This window comes from Bombina bombina, chromosome 4 (assembly GCF_027579735.1).
Source record: "Bombina bombina isolate aBomBom1 chromosome 4, aBomBom1.pri, whole genome shotgun sequence".
In the NCBI taxonomy this organism is placed as follows: Eukaryota; Metazoa; Chordata; class Amphibia; order Anura; family Bombinatoridae; genus Bombina; species Bombina bombina.
This window is the reverse complement of record NC_069502.1, coordinates 322,497,775-322,518,917: the sequence shown is the minus strand read 5'-3', so window position 1 is coordinate 322,518,917 and position 21,143 is coordinate 322,497,775.

The window sequence follows — 21,143 nt, the reverse complement described above, 5'->3', positions numbered from 1 at the left end:
TAAAGAAGTGTACTGGGTGTCCAATCAATGTTTTTTTCTATTTCCCGGGTCATATAAATGATCAATGGGATTCTAAAATCAATGCCTTAACTGTAATCAATTGTTCACAAGGATGACATATGTCCTCTTTCATGCTGTTGTTTCAGTTGGGGCTCCGGGAGCCTCTTATAAAAAGGCCTAAGGATAAAGAAGTGTGCTGGGTGTCCAATCAATGTTTTTTTTTTATTTCACAGTTGCAAAAAATTATCTATGGCTTTGTAAAATCTATGCCTTACCTGTCATCTATTGTTCAAAAGGATGCCATATGTCCTCTTTCCTGCTGTTGTTTTTGTTGGGGGTCCGGAACACTATTCTAAAAAGGCCGAAGGAGAACGACCTGTACTGTACTTGGTGTCCAATCATGTTTTTGTTTTCAATTTCACGGTTCATAATAAATATCGCTGTGTAACTAAAATCAATGCCATACCTGTACTCTGTTGTTCAAAAGGATGGCATATGTGGTGTTTCATTCTGTTGTGGTTGTTGAGGGTCGTGGCCGTGGGACAGCATATAAAACGGCTGAAGGAGAACAACCTGTACAGCCTTGCTTCTCTTTTTAGGCAGGCCAGCTCTTTGCATACATGCCCACAGACTCTGTAACGCATGCCTCTTCTAGGGAGAGGTGCAGCCATAATGCAGGGTCAGAACCTCTGCCTGCAACTGTTATACTCAATTTTGCGAAAGGAAGTAAGCTTACAATGGTTCCCTGCACGCACGTATTGTTGTTATATTTTGGTGAGGGTAATCATGATGGCCATGTAGACCACCACCACTGAGAGTCCTGGAAGTAACAGGGATGAGATGAAAGAGCTAAGAATAGTAGAACTTGAAACAACAGAGTTAGCCATGGGTGTTAGTGCAAAACCGCTTGGCTTTTTTTTGGCTTTGGGTGCGGCTATTCATGCAGGCCATATAGAGCTGCCACCATTCGGTGTCGTATCAGCTATTAAACTAATAAGAACAGTACTACCAAAATACAGACAATGAAGGCCTTAGGAAGACTGAGCCAAGGTTGGATTGTAGTATTTGGTTAGGCTAATCATGATGGCCATGTAGACCACCACCGAGAGTCCTGGAAGTAACAGGGATGATGAGATGAAAGTGCTAAGAATAGTACTACTTGAAACAACAGAGTTAGCCATGGGTGTTAATCCAAGACCGCTTGGATTTATTTTTGTATTGGGTGCGGCTAATCATGCAGGCCATATAGAGCTGCCACCATTCGGTGTTGTATCAGCTATAAAAATAATAAGAACTGTACTATCAAAATACAGCCAATGAAGGGCCTATGAAGACTGAGCAAAGGTTGGATTGTAGTATTTTGTTCGACTAATCATGATGGCCATGTAGACCACCCGTAACAGGGATGAAAGTGCTAAGAATAGTACTAATTGAAACAACCGAGTTAGCCATGGGTGTTAGTCTAAGACCACTCGGCTTTTTTTTGGGTTTGGGTGCAGCTAATCATGAAGGCCAGATAGACCTGCCACCATTTGGTGTTGTAACAGGTATTAAACTGCAAAGAACAGTACCACTTAACACAACCTACTTACCATGGGTCCCAGAGCATATGTTTGGTTATTATATTTTGTAAGGGTAATCATGCAGGCCATATAGACCTCCACTGATAGGGTGAGTATGAGTAACAGCTATTAAAATGCGAAGGACATTACTAATTAACACAACATAGTTACCATGGGTCGCAGACCAAGAGCAGATGTCTTATTATTATATTTTGTATGGGTAATCATCCAGGCCGTATAGACCTCACCAAATAGGGGGAGTTACAGAGATTAAAGTGCTAAGAATGGTAGTACTTAAAACACAACCTAGTTAAAATAGGTACCAGACCGCATGTCTTATTATTAAATTTTTTTAGGGTAATCAGGCAGGCCATATAGAACACCCCTGATGGGGGGGGGGGCAGGGATTAAAGTGCTAAGAAAAGTACTAATTAACACAAGCTAGTTGGGTCCAAGAACGCATGTTTAATTATTAGACTTTATTAGGGTAATTATATATCTAACAAATCTATCTATTTCTCTTCTATCGATTCTATCTATCAATCTATGTATATCTATCTATCTATCCTATCTATTAATCTATCTTCTTTCCGGGATGTTTTGAGACAGCCACTTTGGGAATGTTAGTTGATTTAGGCCCATTATGGCTTAAAAGCAGACTCTGCATAAACTATGTAATTTTCCATGGGAGTTTTGCCAGGGATCCCCCTCCAGCATGCGACAGTCCAGGTGTTAGTACCCTTGAAACAACTTTTCCATCACTATTGTGGCCAGAAAGAGTCCTTGTAGGTTTTAAAGTTCGCCTGCCTATTGAATTCAATGGCGGTTTGCGCGGTTCGCGCGTTCGTGAACAATACCGGAAGTTCGAGTCCGCCGTTCGCGAACCGAAAATTTTAGGTTCGCGACATCACTATTAGTAATACTCAGCTTGTGAGTTAATTATAAGCTCAATGGCATGTAATGCCATTTAATTGCTTGCGCTTTTTAGATATCGATAATCTTAATTTTCCGTTTACTCGTGTTACAATTGGAGCAGCCGTGTATAGTTCCAGTATTAGTGGCTTGCACCTTAAAGTTAGATTGTCAAACCTAGTGTAGCAATTTATGATGATTGTTATCTCTTGCATGTAATTAGGTTTATGCATTAGTGAAGCTTAAAACATAAACTACAAACTTCATACTTGTTAGCTTTTATGAGATTGATTTTATATTCCCTCAGTTAGTTTAAAGTGTATATCCGGTTTATAACCATCTCCACTGTATCTGCCTCTCAGGTTACTTGAGTTGTATTATTATTGCAACATTTTGCACCAAATTGGTTTATGCTAAAAGGTTAACTTAGACTTAAAAAGGACCCCATCCGTCCTTCACTCCCCCCTGACATGTTTCACTGGTAAGCTTTTTTAAAGGCTGTGCGCCGCCGTTTTTGGGGGGTTATATTACCAGCTTAGTCCCACCTTTGTCTTCGCATAGGAACCTTCTCATGTCAGTCATATTGACATCATCATCTACGCTACCATTATTCTGTGTTATAATTCTCCTTCTGGTTGATTCATTAGCTTCTTTTTCTTAGAATTTTGTTTTTGGTTGCTATTGTTGTGAGATATTTTATGTATTTTTTATTATCATATTTTATATCCTATATTGTACAAGTTTCACGTCATATATCATATTAAATCTTATTGATGAATAATTTTATATTTTTGTTTTGTTTAAAAAAAGTGTTGTGTGAATTTGAGAAAACTGATATATAATCAAAATAAATAAAAAGGAGTAAATTAAAATGGTTTAGGTTTTTTTTTTTTGTGTATACCTGTATCAAATTCAAATGTCTATTCTCTGTCTAATTTATCTTTAAGTGTTATAAGAGAATTTTGAAACTTTCTACTAATTTCCTGTTTTTGTTGTATTAGTCTCTGTCTGTTTTTTTGTGATAAGAGTTTTAGTTAATAAATGTATTCCCCTTATGTTATTCTAACTTAATTCTGTGGTCCTTATTAGTTTTATAATAATTGTTATCCAGGGATTTATTATTGGATAGGCCAACAAGGTCGGTGCTTAGGGCGACAAATTTTGGGGGGCAGCACTTGTCCCCTGCACTTGAATATCTGGCTGGTTAAAAAAAAAAATTGAACAGGCAGCTTACCACCTAGCGGTCACATGACTGGCTTTTCGCTGTGGTCATGTGACATTTGCGACCAGCCAGCTTCCACTATCTGGGAGCCGCTGTCTATGGGAGTTTAAACACTTTTTTGTGTGGTCAACTGGCATGGCAATGATAGGGTTAAATCAACTAATATGTGTTATTGTCAATAAAAGGGGTTATATATATGCGCTGTGTGTCTGTGGCAATGGCAATATGGGTGTTTAATCCTTGATCTGTGTGTTACATGATGATGTCTGCTTTGTTCATGTTACTGGCAATATTGGTATTAAAATCCCTCTTCAGTGTCTGTTACACCCAATATTACATCACTTCACTACATAAAAGTGGGTTAAGTCATTGCTCTGTGTTGGCTAAATTTACTCAGGGATGGTTCAACGCTATAATACTTGGAGCAGCAAACATTGGTGAGCAAAAACCTGACTTTAAGGCTAAATATCAAGGAAGTGGGTGTTACTGCTGGGGTACTTTAAAATTAGCAAGCAAGCTCAACACATATAATATGTACCTAGGAATTCAAAAGAGCAAATCATTCTCATAGTGGTGCAGACCCAGAAAAAACTATTACCTAGATTACGAGTTTTGCATAACAGGGGTGCGGTGCTAACGAGCAGTTTATGCTCACCGCTCACCTACAGACAGCGCTGGTATTACGGGTTTTTACAAACCCGGCGTTAGCCACAAAAAAGTGAGCGAAGACATCTCACCTCAATACCAGTGCTGCTTACGTTAGCGGTGTATGTGCTTGTGCACAATTTCCCCATAGGAATCAATGGGAGAGAGCCGGCTGAAAAAAAAAAAAAAAGCAGCGTTCAGCTTCTAACGCAGCCCCATTGATTCCTATGGGGACACACATTTATGTCTACACCTAACACCCTAACATGAACCCCGAGTCTAAACACCCCTAATATTACACGTATTAACCCCTAATCTGCCGCCCCTGACATCGCCGACACCTACATTATATTATTAACCCCTAATCTGCCGCTCCGGACACTGCCGCCACCTACCTTATATGTATGAACCTCTAATCTGCTGCCCCCAACATCGCTGAACCCTACATTATATTTATTAAACCCTAATCTGCCGCCCCCAATGTCGCTGCAACCTAACTACATTTATTAACCCCTAATCTGCCGCCCACAACGTCGCCACCACTATAATAAACATATTAACCCCTAAACCTAAGTCTAACCCTTACCCCCCTAATTGAAATATAATTTAAATAAATCTAAATAAAATTACTATAATTAACTAAATTATTCCTATTTAAAACTAAATACCTACCTATAAAATAAACCATAAGCTAGCTACAATATAACTAATACTTACATTGTAGCTATTTTAGGGTTTATTTTATTTTACAGGCAACTTTGTATTTATTTTAACTAGGTACAATAGTTATTAAATAGTTATTAACTATTTAATAACTTCCTAGTTAAAATAAAGACAAAAGTACATTTGTACATTGCATCAGCCAATAGGATTTTTTCTACCTTAATTCCGATTGGCTGATAGAATTCTATCAGCTAATCGGAATTGAAGGGAAGCCATCTTGGATGACGTTGTTTAAAGGAACCTTCATTCAGTTTTCGGACGAAGAAAGAAGATGGACCCGCTCCGCGCCGGATGGATGAAGAAGATAGAAGATGCCGTCTGGATGAAGACTTCTGCCCGTCTGGAGGACCTCTTCTGCCCGGCTTGGATGAAGACTTCTGCCCGTCTGGATGACCACTTCGCCTGGCTTCGTTGAGGACTTCAGCCTGTTTGGGTGAAGATGTCTCAAGGTAGGGTGATCTTCAAGGGGTTAGTGTTATGTTTTTTTTTAAAGGGGGATTGGGTGGGTTTTAGAGTAAGGTTGGTTTTGTGGGTGGTGGGTTTTAATGTTGGGGGGGTATTTGTACTTTTTTTTTCAGGTAATTTTTTTAATTGTAATTATTTGTATTTAGTTTAGTTAATTTATTTCATTATAGAGTAGCGTTAGGTGTAATTGTAACTTAGGTTAGGTTTTATTTTACAGGTACTTTTGACTTTATTTTAGCTAGGTAGTTATTAAATAGTTAATAACTATTTAATAACTATTGTACCTATTTAAAATAAATACAAAGTTGCCTGTAAAATTAAAATAAACCCTAAGCTAGATACAATGTAACTATTAGTTATATTGTAGCTAGCTTAGGGTTTATTTTATAGGTAAGTATTTAGTTTTAAATAGGAATAATTTAGTTAATTGTAGTAATTTTATTTAGATTTATTGTAATTATATTTAAGTTAGGGGGGTTTAGGGTTAGACTTAGGTTTAGGGTTAATACATTTAATATAGTGGTGACGACGTTGGGGGCTGCAGATTAGGGGTTAATAAATGTAGGTAGGTGGCGGCGATGTTAGGGATGGCAGATTAGGCGTTAATGAAATATTTAACTAGTGTTTGCGATGCAGGAGTGTGGCGGTTTAGGGGTTAATATATTAATTATAGTGGCGGCGATGTCCGGTTCGGCATATTAGGGGTTAAAATAATTTTTTTGTGTTTGCGATGTGGGGGGGCCTCGGTTTAGGGGTTAATAGGTAGTTTATGGGTGTTAGTGAACTTTTTAGCACTTTAGTTAAGAGTTTTATGCTACGGCGTTGTAGTGTAAAACTCTTAACTACTGACTTTAAAATGCCTTACCAGGCTTGACAGGAGAGGGTCTACCGCTCACTTTTGGATAGACTCGTAATACCGGCGCTATGCAAGTCCCATTGAAAATATAGGATACACAATTGACTAAAGTGGATTTGCAGTATTTCCTAGTCTGGCCAAAAAAGAGAGCGGTGAGCCTGTCATTTTAAGACTCGTAATACCAGCGGGCATTAAAAAGCAGTGTTGGGACCTTTCAACGTTGCTTTTAAGCCTAACGCAAGACTCATAATCTAGCCGTATATTTCTTTAAATTGCAAAAGATAGGCACCTAATATATACGAGTCTAGGTACAAAAGAAAGTGAATTCAGCACTCTTTTATAATTTTATATAATTTATTATATGTATGTAGTAGAAATGAAAATTAAGAATATCCTGTCATCACAGTAACACCCATATCTTAAAGTGCATAGTGCAAATCCTACAATGCAGGTGTTTTATTGTATTCCCAAGTTACATAAGAATCTTAAAAATCCCCCTGGGAGACCAATAATCGCTGGCATTGGTAGCTTAACAGAGAAAATAGGCACTTATGTGGATCACTTCTTGAGACCACTTCTTGAGACCATTTCTCAATACTTTGCCCTCCTATGTCCTTCTTAGGAAGCTTGATGTTTATAAGCATATCTAGTGAAACATTACCAGTGTCTCTTGATGTGGAAAGCCTATACTCCTCCATACCACATAATGTGGGTCTGGAGGCTTGTAGACACTTCCTTGAAAGTCGCGACATGGCCTATGATAAACATACCAAATTTGTGCTTGAGTTGATGGAGTTTATTCTTGTCAATAACATATTTTTATTTGGCAATCAGGTGTATAAACAGGTTTGAGGGACAGCCATGGGAGCAACTTGTGCTCCGACATATGCATGTCTCCATCTTGGAGCATGGGAAAACCAAGACGTTTTTGAGCAATTTATTCACTATACTGACAACTATGTACAGATTTGGTTACGGTATGTGGACGATATACTGTTGTTGTGGAATGGTCCGGTTGATATGTTGCTGGAATTCTTTGATAAACTAAACCACAATGACAGGAATATCCTCCTTACCTGCCAATATGACATAAAAGAAATTACTTTTTTGGACATTAAAATTAAAAAAGAGAGAGGAATGATAACAATAGAAAATTATAGGAAACCAACAGCCACCAACAGTCTCCTTCAGGCTTGTAGTCATCATCCTGAGGCCTTAAAAAGAGATATTCCTGTCAGTCTGTTCCTTTGAATTAGAAGGAGCTGCTCAACACAATCATCTTTTGAGAAACATGCCAATAAAATGAAAAATAGCTTTGGTAGAAGAGGCTATTCAAAAAGATGCATTGAAATTGCATATAAAAGGGCAAGTAGCGGCAATAGAGATGCTCTCCTTTACAGTAGGGCTAAAACTGACAAAAATGAGAAAGGCCCTAGGTTGGTTACAAAATATAATTGCCATTGGAATACCCTAAAAAAGATATTGAAAGATAATTGGAAACTGTTGATAGCTGATGAAAACTTGACAGAGGACTTTGGAGAACACCATATTATAACAGCCCAAAGAGCCCCCACTCTTAGAGACAAACTTATTCATAACTTAGTAACTATGTAGCCTCTCCAAAGAATTGGCTATCCAATGTTAGAGTTACAGGTAACTTTCCATGTGGAAAATGTGTAACTTGTGAGTAGTGTACATGGAAAGAACAAAAAATATTTTCTACAGATGGAGTTAAGTTTTATAACATTAGATACTTCAATTGTAACAATAAAAGTGTAATTTAACTACTTCACTGTTCATGTCCAAAATTTTATGTAGGAAAAACGAAGAGAAAGTTCAAGGACAGAATTAGAGAACACAGGAATGATATAAAAAATAAAGACCTTGAAGTTTGTGTTTAATATAACCAATGGTTTGAATAATATATAATATAATATTGCTGTTAAAACGATTCAAATATGAATTTATTGTATGCTCTATGTGTAAATAATATAAAGTGTATATATTGTACCTTAAAAACAATCCATGTCCATGGATTGGTTTTCCCATGTTTTTATCCCTGATGAGAGATAGCTATGCCTACATATTTCTAAGAGTTATGTCAAATATAAGTTAAGAAGTATTACCTTGATCCTAATGTTTCCTTTTTCTTTATGTAATTATGTGTATACATTTTTTATTGCTAGGATCGATGAAAGCCATAAAAATACACATATCTGTTTAGTGTTAAGTTGAAAATTGTCACTCCGGTTGTAATTAATTTATGTAATAGGATGACCAATGATATTTCACCATTCGTTTCTTGGCTGGACCTCCATAAAACAACAAATGAGGCATTATTCAGTGATTCCATTACGCCCTGATGAAGCCCCGTTGCACAGCCAATGGGATGAAACGTGCGTAGGCGAGGCCTCACGATCTGATGTAGACGTTTTTGAGTTGATAGCGCTCAAGCAGAGGGATTTCCTTCCATGGTGAACAGACCATTACAGATGGAACCGCTAGATGTGGAGCCTGTCTGATTGTTAGGCAAGTGGTCCGGATTGCTTTGAACTGTCTCCTGTTTATACTTTCACTTTTGCATGGACTGTACTAAATCTTTTTTACAGGGGCATTGTCAAGTCTATATGCCTGCTTCTACACTTGCTATTTGCCTAAGCACAGCTGCTTTGCTTGATGCCTAATTACTTGTTAGACCCTTCACTGTCTATTTACATGGATGTCTTTTCTGTAGTTTACTAATAAGTGTTACTAACGCCGGAACAAATAAGCTTGGAAATTGATTATAATACCATCTGATTGACTTTGCAACAGTATTTATGTCATCTCTGTTATTACGGTAATTTATTGCATGCATAGATCCCAAAGTGTACCTGGCCAGACATGTCCTATTATATTTAGGGTTTGATTCAGCAGGGTGTTGCATGCTTTAAAATTCTTCTGGACATCAGACGTGTATCTTTTACAATGTTGTATATTATTGTTTAGGCACTTATGTATTATTTGCACTATGCACTTTAAGATATGGGTGTTGCAGTGATAACAGGAAATTCTTCATTTTCATTTCTACTACATCCATATAATAAACTATATAAAATTATAAAAGAGTGCTGAATTTGAACTTCAGATTGAACTTCAATCTGATTGGCTGATAGCATCAGCCAATCAGATTTTTCCTACCTTAATTCCGATTGGCTGATAGAATCCTATCAGCCAATCGGAATTCGAGGGATGCCATCTTGGATGACGTCATTTAAAGGACCAGCCATTCGTCGGGTAGTCGTTGTGCAGGAAGGATGTTCCGCGCCAGAGGTCTTGAAGATGGAGCCGCTCCTCGTCGGTTGGATGAAGATAGAAGATGCCGCTTGGATGAAGATGTCTGCCGGTCCGGATGTCCTCTTCTGCCCCATCGGATGAAGACTTCGGCCCGGCTGGGTGAAGACGACTCAAGGTAGGGAGATCTTCAGGGGGGTAGTGTTAGGTTTATTTAAGGGGTTTGGGTGGGTTAGAGTAGGGGTATGTGGGTGGTGGGTTTTAATGTTGGGGGGGTTGTATTTTTTTTTACAGGCAAAAGAGCTGATTACTTTGGAGCAATGCCCCACAAAAAGCCATTTTAAGGGCTGGTAAAAGAGCTGGTTACTTGGTAATGTAGAATAGGGTAGGGACCTTTATTATTTTAGATTAGGTGTAATTAGTTTAAAATTATTGTAATATTTTTTTTATTTTCTGTAATTTAGTGTTTGTTTTTTTTGTAATTTAGTTTAGTTTATTTAATTGTATTTATTTGTAGGTATTGGTGGCTAATTTATTTAATTAATTTAATGATAGTGTAGTGTTAGGTTTAATTGTAACTTAGGTTAGGATTTATTTTACAGGTAAGTTTGTATTTCTTTTAGCTAGGTAGTTATTAAATAGTTAATAACTATTTAATAACTATTGTACCTAGTTAAAATAAATACAAAGTTGCCTGTAAAATAAATATAAATCCTAAGATAACTACAATGTAATTATTAATTACATTGTAGCTATCTTAGGGTTTATTTTACAGGTAAGCATTTAGTTTTAACTTGGAATAATTTATTTAATGATAGTGTAGTGTTAGGTGTAATTGTAACTTAGGTTAGTTTTTATTTTACAGGTAATTTTGTATTTATTTTAGCTAGGTAGCTGTTAAATAGTTATTAACTATTTAATAGCTATTGTACCTAGTTAAAATATATACAAACTTGCCTGTAAAATAAAAATAAATCCTAAAATACTTACAATATAATTATTAGTTACATTGTAGCTATATTAGGGTTTATTTTATAGGTAAGTATTTAGTTTTAAATAGGATTAATTTAGTTAATAAAAGTAATATTATTTAGATTCATTTAATTAATATTTAAGTAAGGGTGTTAGGGTTAGTATTAGACTTAGGTTTAGGGGTTAATAATTTTATTATAGTGGCGGTGGTGTAGGGGGGGCAGGATAGGGGTTAATAAATTTATTATAGGTGGCGGCGGTATAGAGGGGGCAGGATAGGGGTTAATAAATTTATTATAGGTGGTGGCGGTGTAGGGGGGGGCAGGATAGGGGTTAATAGGTATTATGTAGGTGGCGGCAGGGTCCGGGAGTGGCAGTTTAGGGGTTAACATATTTATTATAGTTGCGGCGGGGTCTAGGAGCAGCGGTTTAGGGGTAAACATATTTATTATAGTTGCGGCGGGGTCCGGGAGCGACGGTTTAGGGGTTAATATATTTATTATAGTTGTGCGGGGTCTAGGAGCGGCGGTTTAGGGGGTAATAACTTTATTTAGTTGCGGGGGGCTCCGGGAGCGCCGGTATAGGGGGTAGAACAGTATAGTATAGTGTGAGTGCTTAGTGACAGGGGTATCAATAAAGCTGTAAAAAAGCCGAAGAGCAGTGAGATTGATTATTGATAACTATCAAAGTCCGCTGCTCATCGCCCCGTACTTGGTGCGCGGCTTTTTGACAGATTTATTGATAACTTTGGCGAGCGTATTCAGGTCCACGGCGGCGATGTGAGGCGAGCTTAGGCGAGCGTATTGGGGCCGGCGAAGGCAGGTAAGTACGGAGCTTCATAACTAGAGGCCTTGTTCTCAGTTTGCGTGTCGTAATACCCACATAGATTTTGTCACATGAGCAGGACAGTTCATAAATTACCCCCTCTGTAGTGCAACTAATGTATTTCTTGATTTTATGAATTTTATGAAACCTATCTACTACTTTAGTAGTATGAGTCATGTATTTGCATGCTGAGCAGGTCCCACATTGAAAGGACCTGGGTGTTAATGATGAGGCTGTTTTTTTCCAAGCTAAAATGTCAGCCAAGCTAAAATGTCAGCCAATCAGATTGACCTCGCATTCTATTGGCTGTTCCGATCAGCCAATAGAATGCGAGGTCAATCCGATTGGCTGATTGGATCAGCCAATCAGATTTTTCCTACCTTAATTCCTATTGGCTGATAGAATCCTATCAGCCAATCGGAATTCGAGGGACACCATCTTGGATGTCGTCATTTAAAGGAACCTTCATTCGGACTTAGGACATCGTACGAAGGGGATGGCTCCGCATCGGATGGATTCAAAATGGTTCCACTCCGCTCCGGTTGATTGAAGATTGAAGATGCCGCTTGGATGAAGACATCTGCCGCGTGTTAGGTTTTTTTAAGGGGGGATCGGGTGGGTTTTAGAGTAGGGGTATGTGGGTGGTGGGTTGTAATGTTGGGGGGGGATTGTATTTTTATTTACAGGTAAAAGAGCTGATTACTTTAGGGCAATGCCCCGCAAAAAGCCCTTTTAAGGGCTGGTAAAAGAGCTGATTACTTTTTAATTTAGGATAGGGTAGGGCATTTTATTATTTTGAGGGGCTTTTTTATTTTATTAGGGGGCTTAGATTAGGTGTAATTATTTTAAACTTCTTGTAATTCTTTTTTTTTTTTTGTAATTTAGTGTTTGTTTTTTGTACTATAGTTTAGTTTATTTAATTGTATTTTAGTTTACATAATTGTAGGTAGTTTATTTAATTAATTTATTGCTAGTGTAGTGTTAGGTGTATTTGTAACTTAGGTTAGGATTTATTTTACAGGTAATTTTGTAATTACTTTAACTAGGTAGCTATTAAATAGTTATTAACTATTTAATAGCTATTGTACCTAGTTAAAATAAATACAAAGTTGCCTGTAAAATAAATATAAATCCTAAAATAGCTACAATGTAACTATTAGTTAAATTGTAGCTATATTAGGGTTTATTTTATAGGTAAGTATTTAGTGTTAAATAGAATTAATTTATTTAATGATAGTAAATTTAGTTTGTTTAATTTAAATTATATTTAAGTTAGGGGGTGTTAGGGTTAGGGTTAGACTTAGGTTTAGGGGTTAATAATTTTATTATAGTAGCGGAGACATTGGAGGCAGGAGATTAGGGGTTAATAATTGTAGTTAGGTGGTGGCGATGTTAGGGAGGGCAGATTAGGGGTTAATAAAATGTATTATAGTGTTTGTGAGGCGGGAGAGCGGCGGTTTAGGGGTTAATATATTTATTATAGTGGCGGCGAGGTCCGGTCGGCAGATTAGGGGTTATTAAGTGTAGGTAGGTGGCGGCGACATTGAGGGGGGCAGATTAGGGGGTAATAAATATAATATAGGTTTCGGCGATGTTAGGGGCAGCAGATTAGAGGTTCATAGGTATAATGTAGGTTGCAGCGGTGTCCGGAGCAGGAGATTAGGGGTTAAAAAAATTTATTATAGTGTTTGCGATGTGGGGGCCTCGGTTTAGGGGTTCATAGGTAGTTTATGGGTGTTAGTGTACTTTATAGATATTGTTATAAGGAATTCGGATAAGGGTGGCAGCATAGTTGTGATGGATAAGGTTTTTTACCTTCAAGAAGCTAACAGGCAACTGTCAGACCCTACTGTCTATCGCAAGCTTCCTGGTAATCCCACTTCCATGTTCAAAAAGGAACTAACTAGATTGATCGAGGATGGTGTCATTTTGGGAGTTTTCTCTACTAAAGATCTGGAGTCACTAATACCTAATCATCCTATTACTCCTATATTCCATCATGTACCAAAGATACATAAGAATGCCACCTGTCCACCTGGTAGGCCGATTGTGGCAGGGATTGGGTCTCTTTTAGAGCCACTTGGAGAATGGATGGATAGTATCCTTCAGCCTATTGCTATGACACAATTAAGCTATTTAAAGGATACTTCCCATCTCCTTGCAACACTGGATACTATCAGGTGGAAGGAGGATTTTTGTTGGATAACTGCAGACATTATGTCTCTTTATACAAGCATACCTCAGCACCTTGGAATAAAGGCAGTTGACTTTTTCTTGGAACGGCAGGGCAAATTGGATGATACAGTTAGATTATATATAGGTGATGTTTTAAGATTTCTACTAACACACAACTTTTTTTCTTTTGACGGAGAGTTCTATCTGCAGATAAGGGGGACGGCCATGGGGGCAAAATTTGCCCCGGCATTTGCCAATATCTTTGTTGCCTGGTGGGAGCTAATGTACGTTTACTCCCCCACCAACCCCTGGTCTGAACAGATAGAGCTCTTCGTCAGATATATAGATGACCTACTCCTAGTGGTGCGCAGTGATAGGGATCCTGATCTTTTAAATAGTATGCTACTTTATTTCAGCACCAATGAACTGGGTTTGAAATTTACTGGCGAAATGAATACTAAAGAGATACATTTTCTTGATCTTACACTATACACCGATGGAGATATGATCATGACAAAAACATACAGGAAGAGCACTGCTGGAAATACAATCCTGCATGCTGCCTCTCAACATCCATCTCATCTAATTAAAGCTATCCCCAAGGGTCAATTTATCAGACTGCGTAGGAATACGAAGTCTGATAATATTTATGATGAACAGTCTTTGGAATTAAAGAACAGACTCATCAACAGAGGTTACAACCCCGATGACCTGGAAATATGTAGACAGCATGTCAAAACTATTAACTATAGGCTAAATAAGAAACATGGCTCTGAAAAGCATGTGTCAGGGGATTCTGTGGTATTCTCTACTGAGTATTCACCTCAATACATGAATATAGTTGGTATACTTAAAAAACATCTCCATTTATTAATGGGTGATCCAATTCTAAAACCCCTGATTGGCAATTGCCGTTTTGTCTCAAGAAAACCTAAAACTCTATCTAGATTTCTATCTCCTAGTATGGTTACAACCAAAAACCACCGTAATCCCACTTGCTGGCTTTCAAAGAAGGGTAATTTTAAATGTGGTGGTAGACAATGCACGACTTGCATGAATATAATAGTAGGTAATAGTTTTAGCTCTTCTTATGACAATAAAACTTACCAAATAGATTTTTATGCTAACTGTAGAACCTCTTACGTGGTCTACCTACTTACCTGCAACCTATGTAAAAGCCAATATGTAGGAAAAACGTCACGTGAGATAAGAACAAGACATGGTGAACACATTAGGGATGTCAAAAATTATTTTGTAGACTCTGCAGTAGCTAACCATTTTAATTATCATCACTTTAGTCATATTGCAGATATGTCAATACAAGTAATTGATAGAGCCACTCTTCCCCTTAGGGGTGGCAACAAAAATCATATCCTAGATAGAAAAGAACTTTACTGGATCCTAAAATTACACACTAGGATACCCAATGGCATGAATAAGGAATGTGACATCAATTTCTTTATTGACATTTAGGTTCTATCAATATACTCCATTTACACATATACATTGATACACGGATTCTTTTAATTTAATTTGTGTATCACATATATATTCAATATAATTTTTTTTATATGAATAGGAAGACCATTTGAAATATTTATTTATTTAATTAGTATTTTCCTGTTTATTTAGTATATGTGTTTAAATATAGGAGTTTTAGCTTTTTTGACTAGGTTGAAAAAATCCTGGATATTATCTTACTCATTTAGTCTTGCAATTTTTTCACCTCTTCTTTCTTAGTGCCTTACTTGTACTCCTTTCTTGCGCTTTTCTGTTTTTTTGTGAGCCTGATTGGAGTATTTATCTATTTCTTTATATTAGTAATAGATTTAAAATAATTTTGTAAAGTGGTATACTATGTTTTTTCTCCTATAACTCTATTGCCTCAGCTTTAAATACACTATAGAATATATCAGTATGTTTTAAAACTTATTGTTGGTGGGGGCAGGGTTAATTCCTTTGTGTGTATATAAGGGGTGTCTTGCTGTTACCAACTCAGCCTATGATTAAGTGCCACTAGGGGGCGCGAAACGCGTCAGGCAGTCAGTCCCTCTGTGTCTACCCTTCTGTCTGTATGTTGCTGGATTTATTTTAAGCCTGTTCCTGTTTATGTGTGGCTTAAATTAATAAACCGCTTTTTGAATTTCACCCCTGAGTAGTGCCTGCCATTTTTTCTCCTTACTTTATAGCACAGTAGTTAAGAGCTTTATGTTCCCGCGTTAGCCATAAAACTCCTATCTACTGACTTTTTTTTGCGGTTGGAGTCTTGTCGGTAGAGGGTCTACCGCTCACTTCTTCCAGGACTCGTAATACCAGCGGTAGGCAAATCCCATTGAAAAGATAGTATACGCAATTGACGGAAGGTGATCTGCGGTAGCCTCGAGTCACGGAAAGAAAGTGAGCGGTAGACTCTTTCCTGCCTGACTCGTAATACCAGCGTTAGATAAAAAGCAGCATTAGGACCCCTTAACGCTGCTTTTTAATGATAACGCAGAACTCGTAATCTAGGTGAATATTTCTACTTTCAACTTGAAATCCCATGCCAAAACACTATGCTCAAGGTTCGGGATAGCAAAATCTCGGCAGCACAATTTACAGCTTTGCCTAAACACAATTTTATGCTACAACTGTAATCTAGCCATTTATGTAGAATTACATTTTAGTTCAATGTCCCTTTGTCTAATACAACCATTATATTTGGATTAAACAGTCACTCATAGTTTATTTTAAACAGATCTACATTCTTTCAAATATGTTATTCTATAAATATAATTAGTTATTTAACTGTGACTTATTATTTAGAACTGAATAGATTTTGTTACTATACATTTCTGCAACTTTAATTTTGCCATATTTCTGGATGATGCATTACAACCTCATTCTTAACTAATTATTATTACTATATTTTACATTAACATTAATTGCTTTGTAAGTGTGGACATAATGTAATTCCACAGAATTAATTTAATTAGACTGTTTGCAGTAACAGTAGGCGGCTGAAGTTAGTCTGAACAAGAAAGTTTCCAGGATTCATTTCAAAACACATTCTTTGAGGAGTGGAAATAGCTAATTATTCAACCTAGTCTCTAATATAATATTTTTTTACTCTCTGACAAATTTTCCTACTTGATTTTTGATCTTGTTAATGTGAACAATTACAAAACAAAATTAAGGCATAATAGCAATCATTTTCTGCAGCAGAAAAAAAACACATTATTTGGATCTATAATTTTAGTTTATGGATATATTTAACAAATCTAAAAAATGTACTTCATGTACCACTGTTTAGTCATTGAGGCTTATAATCAATAATAGTAGTTAAGCAATGATAATAAAATGTACTCAGCTATACAAAGGTTTTATAGATTCAGCTTTTAGGAGAGCAGAAATTGAAGAAAGATGTCAATACATCTAAGAAGGAAGATAAACAAAGAAGATAGATATTAGGAAGCTAACAAGATATGCTCTAGTTCAGAAAAGATCATTTTGTAGATGAATAGATATACATTTTAAGGGCCAGATAACAAGTTACACACTATTTAGTGATTTCGCTCACACGCAAACACTGCTTGAAGTAAATGAGTATCGTGAGTGTGTTAGCGCATATATTACACGTCGAAAACTAAATTGTTTGCACTTGCTAACTTCAGGACTTCGAAAAATAGTGACTGTGTTAACTTCTCCCCATAGACTTTAACAGAGTGCACTGAAGAAAACAACTAACAATTAGCGCTTGTGTACTAACCCAATACCGTATTAGACCTACAATGATAAACCCGAAGGTAGTTATAAATATTATACATTCCAGTGTACTACACATAAAATAAAATGTTCTTTTTATGTTTAAATAAATGTTTATTATTTATACAAATCAATCGAGTATCAATTTACCTGTGGGAAGCAAGATAAATAGGACAGGATCAATGCAGTAGTCATCGATTAATTGTGCCTGATGAAGCCCCAAGTGACGTAGGGTGAAACATGTGTAGAGATTGTTGTATCGGCTGTTGCTGGTTTCCACGCTGTTTTTGTATTACAGCGTTCTAACTCTCTCTAAACCCAGGAGCCATTTTGATGTATCCCTATGTGAGCAAAGGACATTTCTATAACATACCGGTGAGCAGTAAGCGATTAATGTCAGTACACATGGTGGAATTGGTCATCTCATCACAACAGTTAACACGAAGGAGACGCTGAATGTAAAGCGTAGTGTGGTCTTAGCCTGTATGACACGGAGGAGGTCGCTGTCTCTCTCTCTTTTTCTCTCTCTTTCTCTTTCTCTCTTTTTTTCTTTTTTTCTCTTTCTTTCTCTCTTTTTTTCTCTCTTTCTCTCTCTCTCTTTTTTTCTATATTTTTCTTTCTTTCTTTCTTTCTCTCTCTCTCTCTCTCTCTCTCTCTCTCTCTCTCTCTTTCTCTCTTTCTTTCTCTCTCTCTCTCTCTCTCTCTCATACATCTGTATTTATGTGTTTTGTTTCTATGTATATATGTCTGTAAATACATATATAAACATATAAATACATATATTCATATGTTCACGCACCTCATATCTTTGAGCCCTTGGGGCATATGTATGAAGGTCTGGCGGACCTGATCCGACACTGCGGATCAGGTCCGCCAGACCTCGCTGAATACGGCGAGTAATACGCTCGCCGTATTCAGCATTGCACCAGCAGCTCACAAGAGCTGCTGGTGCAATGCTGCACCATGCAGACTCGAAGCCAATAGGCCTTCAGCAGGGGGGTGTCAATCATCCAGATCGTACTCGATCGGGTTGATTTCCGGCGATGTCTGTCCGCCTGCTCAGAGCAGGCGGACAGGTTATGGAGCTTGATACATATGCCCCTATATATCTTTTTTGTGCAATATTTTTTTTGATGGTGTTATTATGAATGTTACAGTTCTTTGTAATGTATTTTTGATGTGTTTTGTAATATTTTTTGTTTTGAAAAACAGTGCTTTGAGGTTGAAACTAACCTGACGCGTGTTAACTTCAATTGCGCTCAAGTGATCATATTTACTTTGGCCTAGTAACACAACCGTAAAACCTGATGCACGCAAAAACCCGCATCTCCATTTAGCCGAGAGGCCCTGCAAACACAGCACGTCAGTATTACAGAATCACAAGATCCAAGGCTAAATCACAAGATCTAAATACACTTGTATCAATGTATATATATAGACGGGGGAAAGCAACCGTGCTCCTGCCGTGGTCTAGGATAACCACAGTACGTCAACCGCTAGTCAAACTAGGTAATAACAACAGCCCCACACTGAGCACTCCTAAGGCTAATGGTGTCTACACTATACAGCCCATACTCATACGTGCTGCATCTGAACTCGGGCACAACTACCGGTATGCGACCATATGGATCCAAGCCCCCTAAGTAACATGACCTGTGAAACATAGAAATATGGAGATAATAACATAGTTACAACATATACCATTTGTCGGCTATTAGGCCGTACCCACAGACAAAAAAATAAACCTATAATGCATGCGCCACCAGCTCCTCGTTTACTAGCGTCAATCCCGTAAGAGTTAAATAAAGATCAGCTGTCTACACTTCTCCCACTGTCCCAACACCTGATTACAGAATCATCTCGGTGGCCTGGTGCTCCCGTACAGATGCCAAGCGAAAGTAAAACATCCTAGTGGTAAAGTGTCTCTCTACTAATAAAATGACATCGGTATGCGATCATAAGGATCAAAGCTCATTAAGTAACTTTAACCGTAAGACACTGAAATATGCAAATTACAACAAAAATACAGCATTTACCGTTAGTCAGCTATTGAGCTGTACTCACAGACGAAAAAATAGATATTCACTGCATGAGCAACCAGCTCCTCCTTAAATAGCATCAATCACATAACGGATAGATAGAGATCAGCTCTCTGCACTCTACCAGCTGTCAAACACCTGATCACAGCCACAACTCGCCGCCCTGATGCACCCGTTCAGATACCAAGCATAAATAATACATCCTAGTGATAAAATGACACTGTTAACTGCAAAACGGAAACCATAGCAAGTACATATACAGATGTCATGCCAGGCAGAGGAAAAATCTTACAGGTACTTATCACACAAACGCTAACCACCGAACTGGACGTCATAGCATGAAAACCATATAAAACATAGGGAGCCCAATTGTTTGGCCATTCACCTGTACTAGGTAAAAAGGGATAAAACAGTAAAACCAGTATGTCAGCTTAACAGACCTGACTGAAATAGTACAAAACATTATACCCCTATATTTAAAGGCGTGCTTAGCCATCATTACGGTGTACATTATTAGCTGAGACGAGATTTGCAAGTTTGAGTCATTGGTGCTGTAAGTTTACATGTTGTTCATGTGTCCAGAAATGTGGTCTGATCTGGCATAGTGTTATTAGTTTTGTTGGAAGCCTTGGATTTTGTGATTCTGTAATACTGACGTGCTGTGTTTGCAGGGCCTCTCAGCTAGAGAGAGTTAGTTTATCTACTGACGGTTTTAAACTGTACAAAGCGTATATATGGTGCTGGGTGTTTCTGTTGTATGTCATAACTGATTACATTTTGTGTTAGTTTTTTTTTTTCTCATTTTTTTTCTAGATAACTTCGACCATGATCTCCTGTAATGAAAATTCTGAAGTTGTCAGAATAAATAAATATATATATAGAGAGAGAGAGTTTGAAATGAAAATCCTGAGAGTGCCCTTCTTTGCAAATACTTAATTATACAAGAATTTTTGAGGATTGCACCAAGGTTGGAGTGCTGGGCTACCGGCAAATTGATATATATATATATATATGTACACATACAAACATAATATATATATATATATATAGTAAAGCAGTTATGGATCCCACGGACGGACTCCGTGTTGCAGCAAGGACCCAAATGAAGCAGGCACACAGGTTTTTTCAAAAACACTCTGGTTTATTGGCAAAGTTGATTACCAAACGTTTCGGCTCACACACGAGCCTTTGTCAATGGTGTACAAAACCAAATGTGAAAAACTAGAACACAAACTAACCTTAAATACCCACCCAGCCCAAGTGATAGACCAATCAGAGAGAGTAACCGCGGCACACCCACTCACACAGACCTAAACAGCTTATTGCCGGGCTCAATGTGGGCGTCACGTGACGTCATCACGTTACCGCCGTCCTGTGTGTAACCACAGAAACATGCGTAACCATGGAGACAAAGCATACACAAATATACTGTGCGGGTGCGCTGGCGGGTAAGCCTCTGATGGGAAACATATCAATTAATCAAACAGTGATCTGAATACCCCTATATACAAATACAATAAAGGAATAGGTATCTATCTATATGCAACATTGAGACAAACCTAATATGTAGCTTATAAAGTAAATAGCGCTACCGAAACCCAAAGTATCAAAAACTAATAACACAGCCCTCTATACTCATGGTATCAAGGCATGTGGGGAGGTAGCAGGTGAGGGCATGAAAAACAATCTCAAGCCCCCTGGATATTTAGGCAGGTATACAGTGCATCATGTCA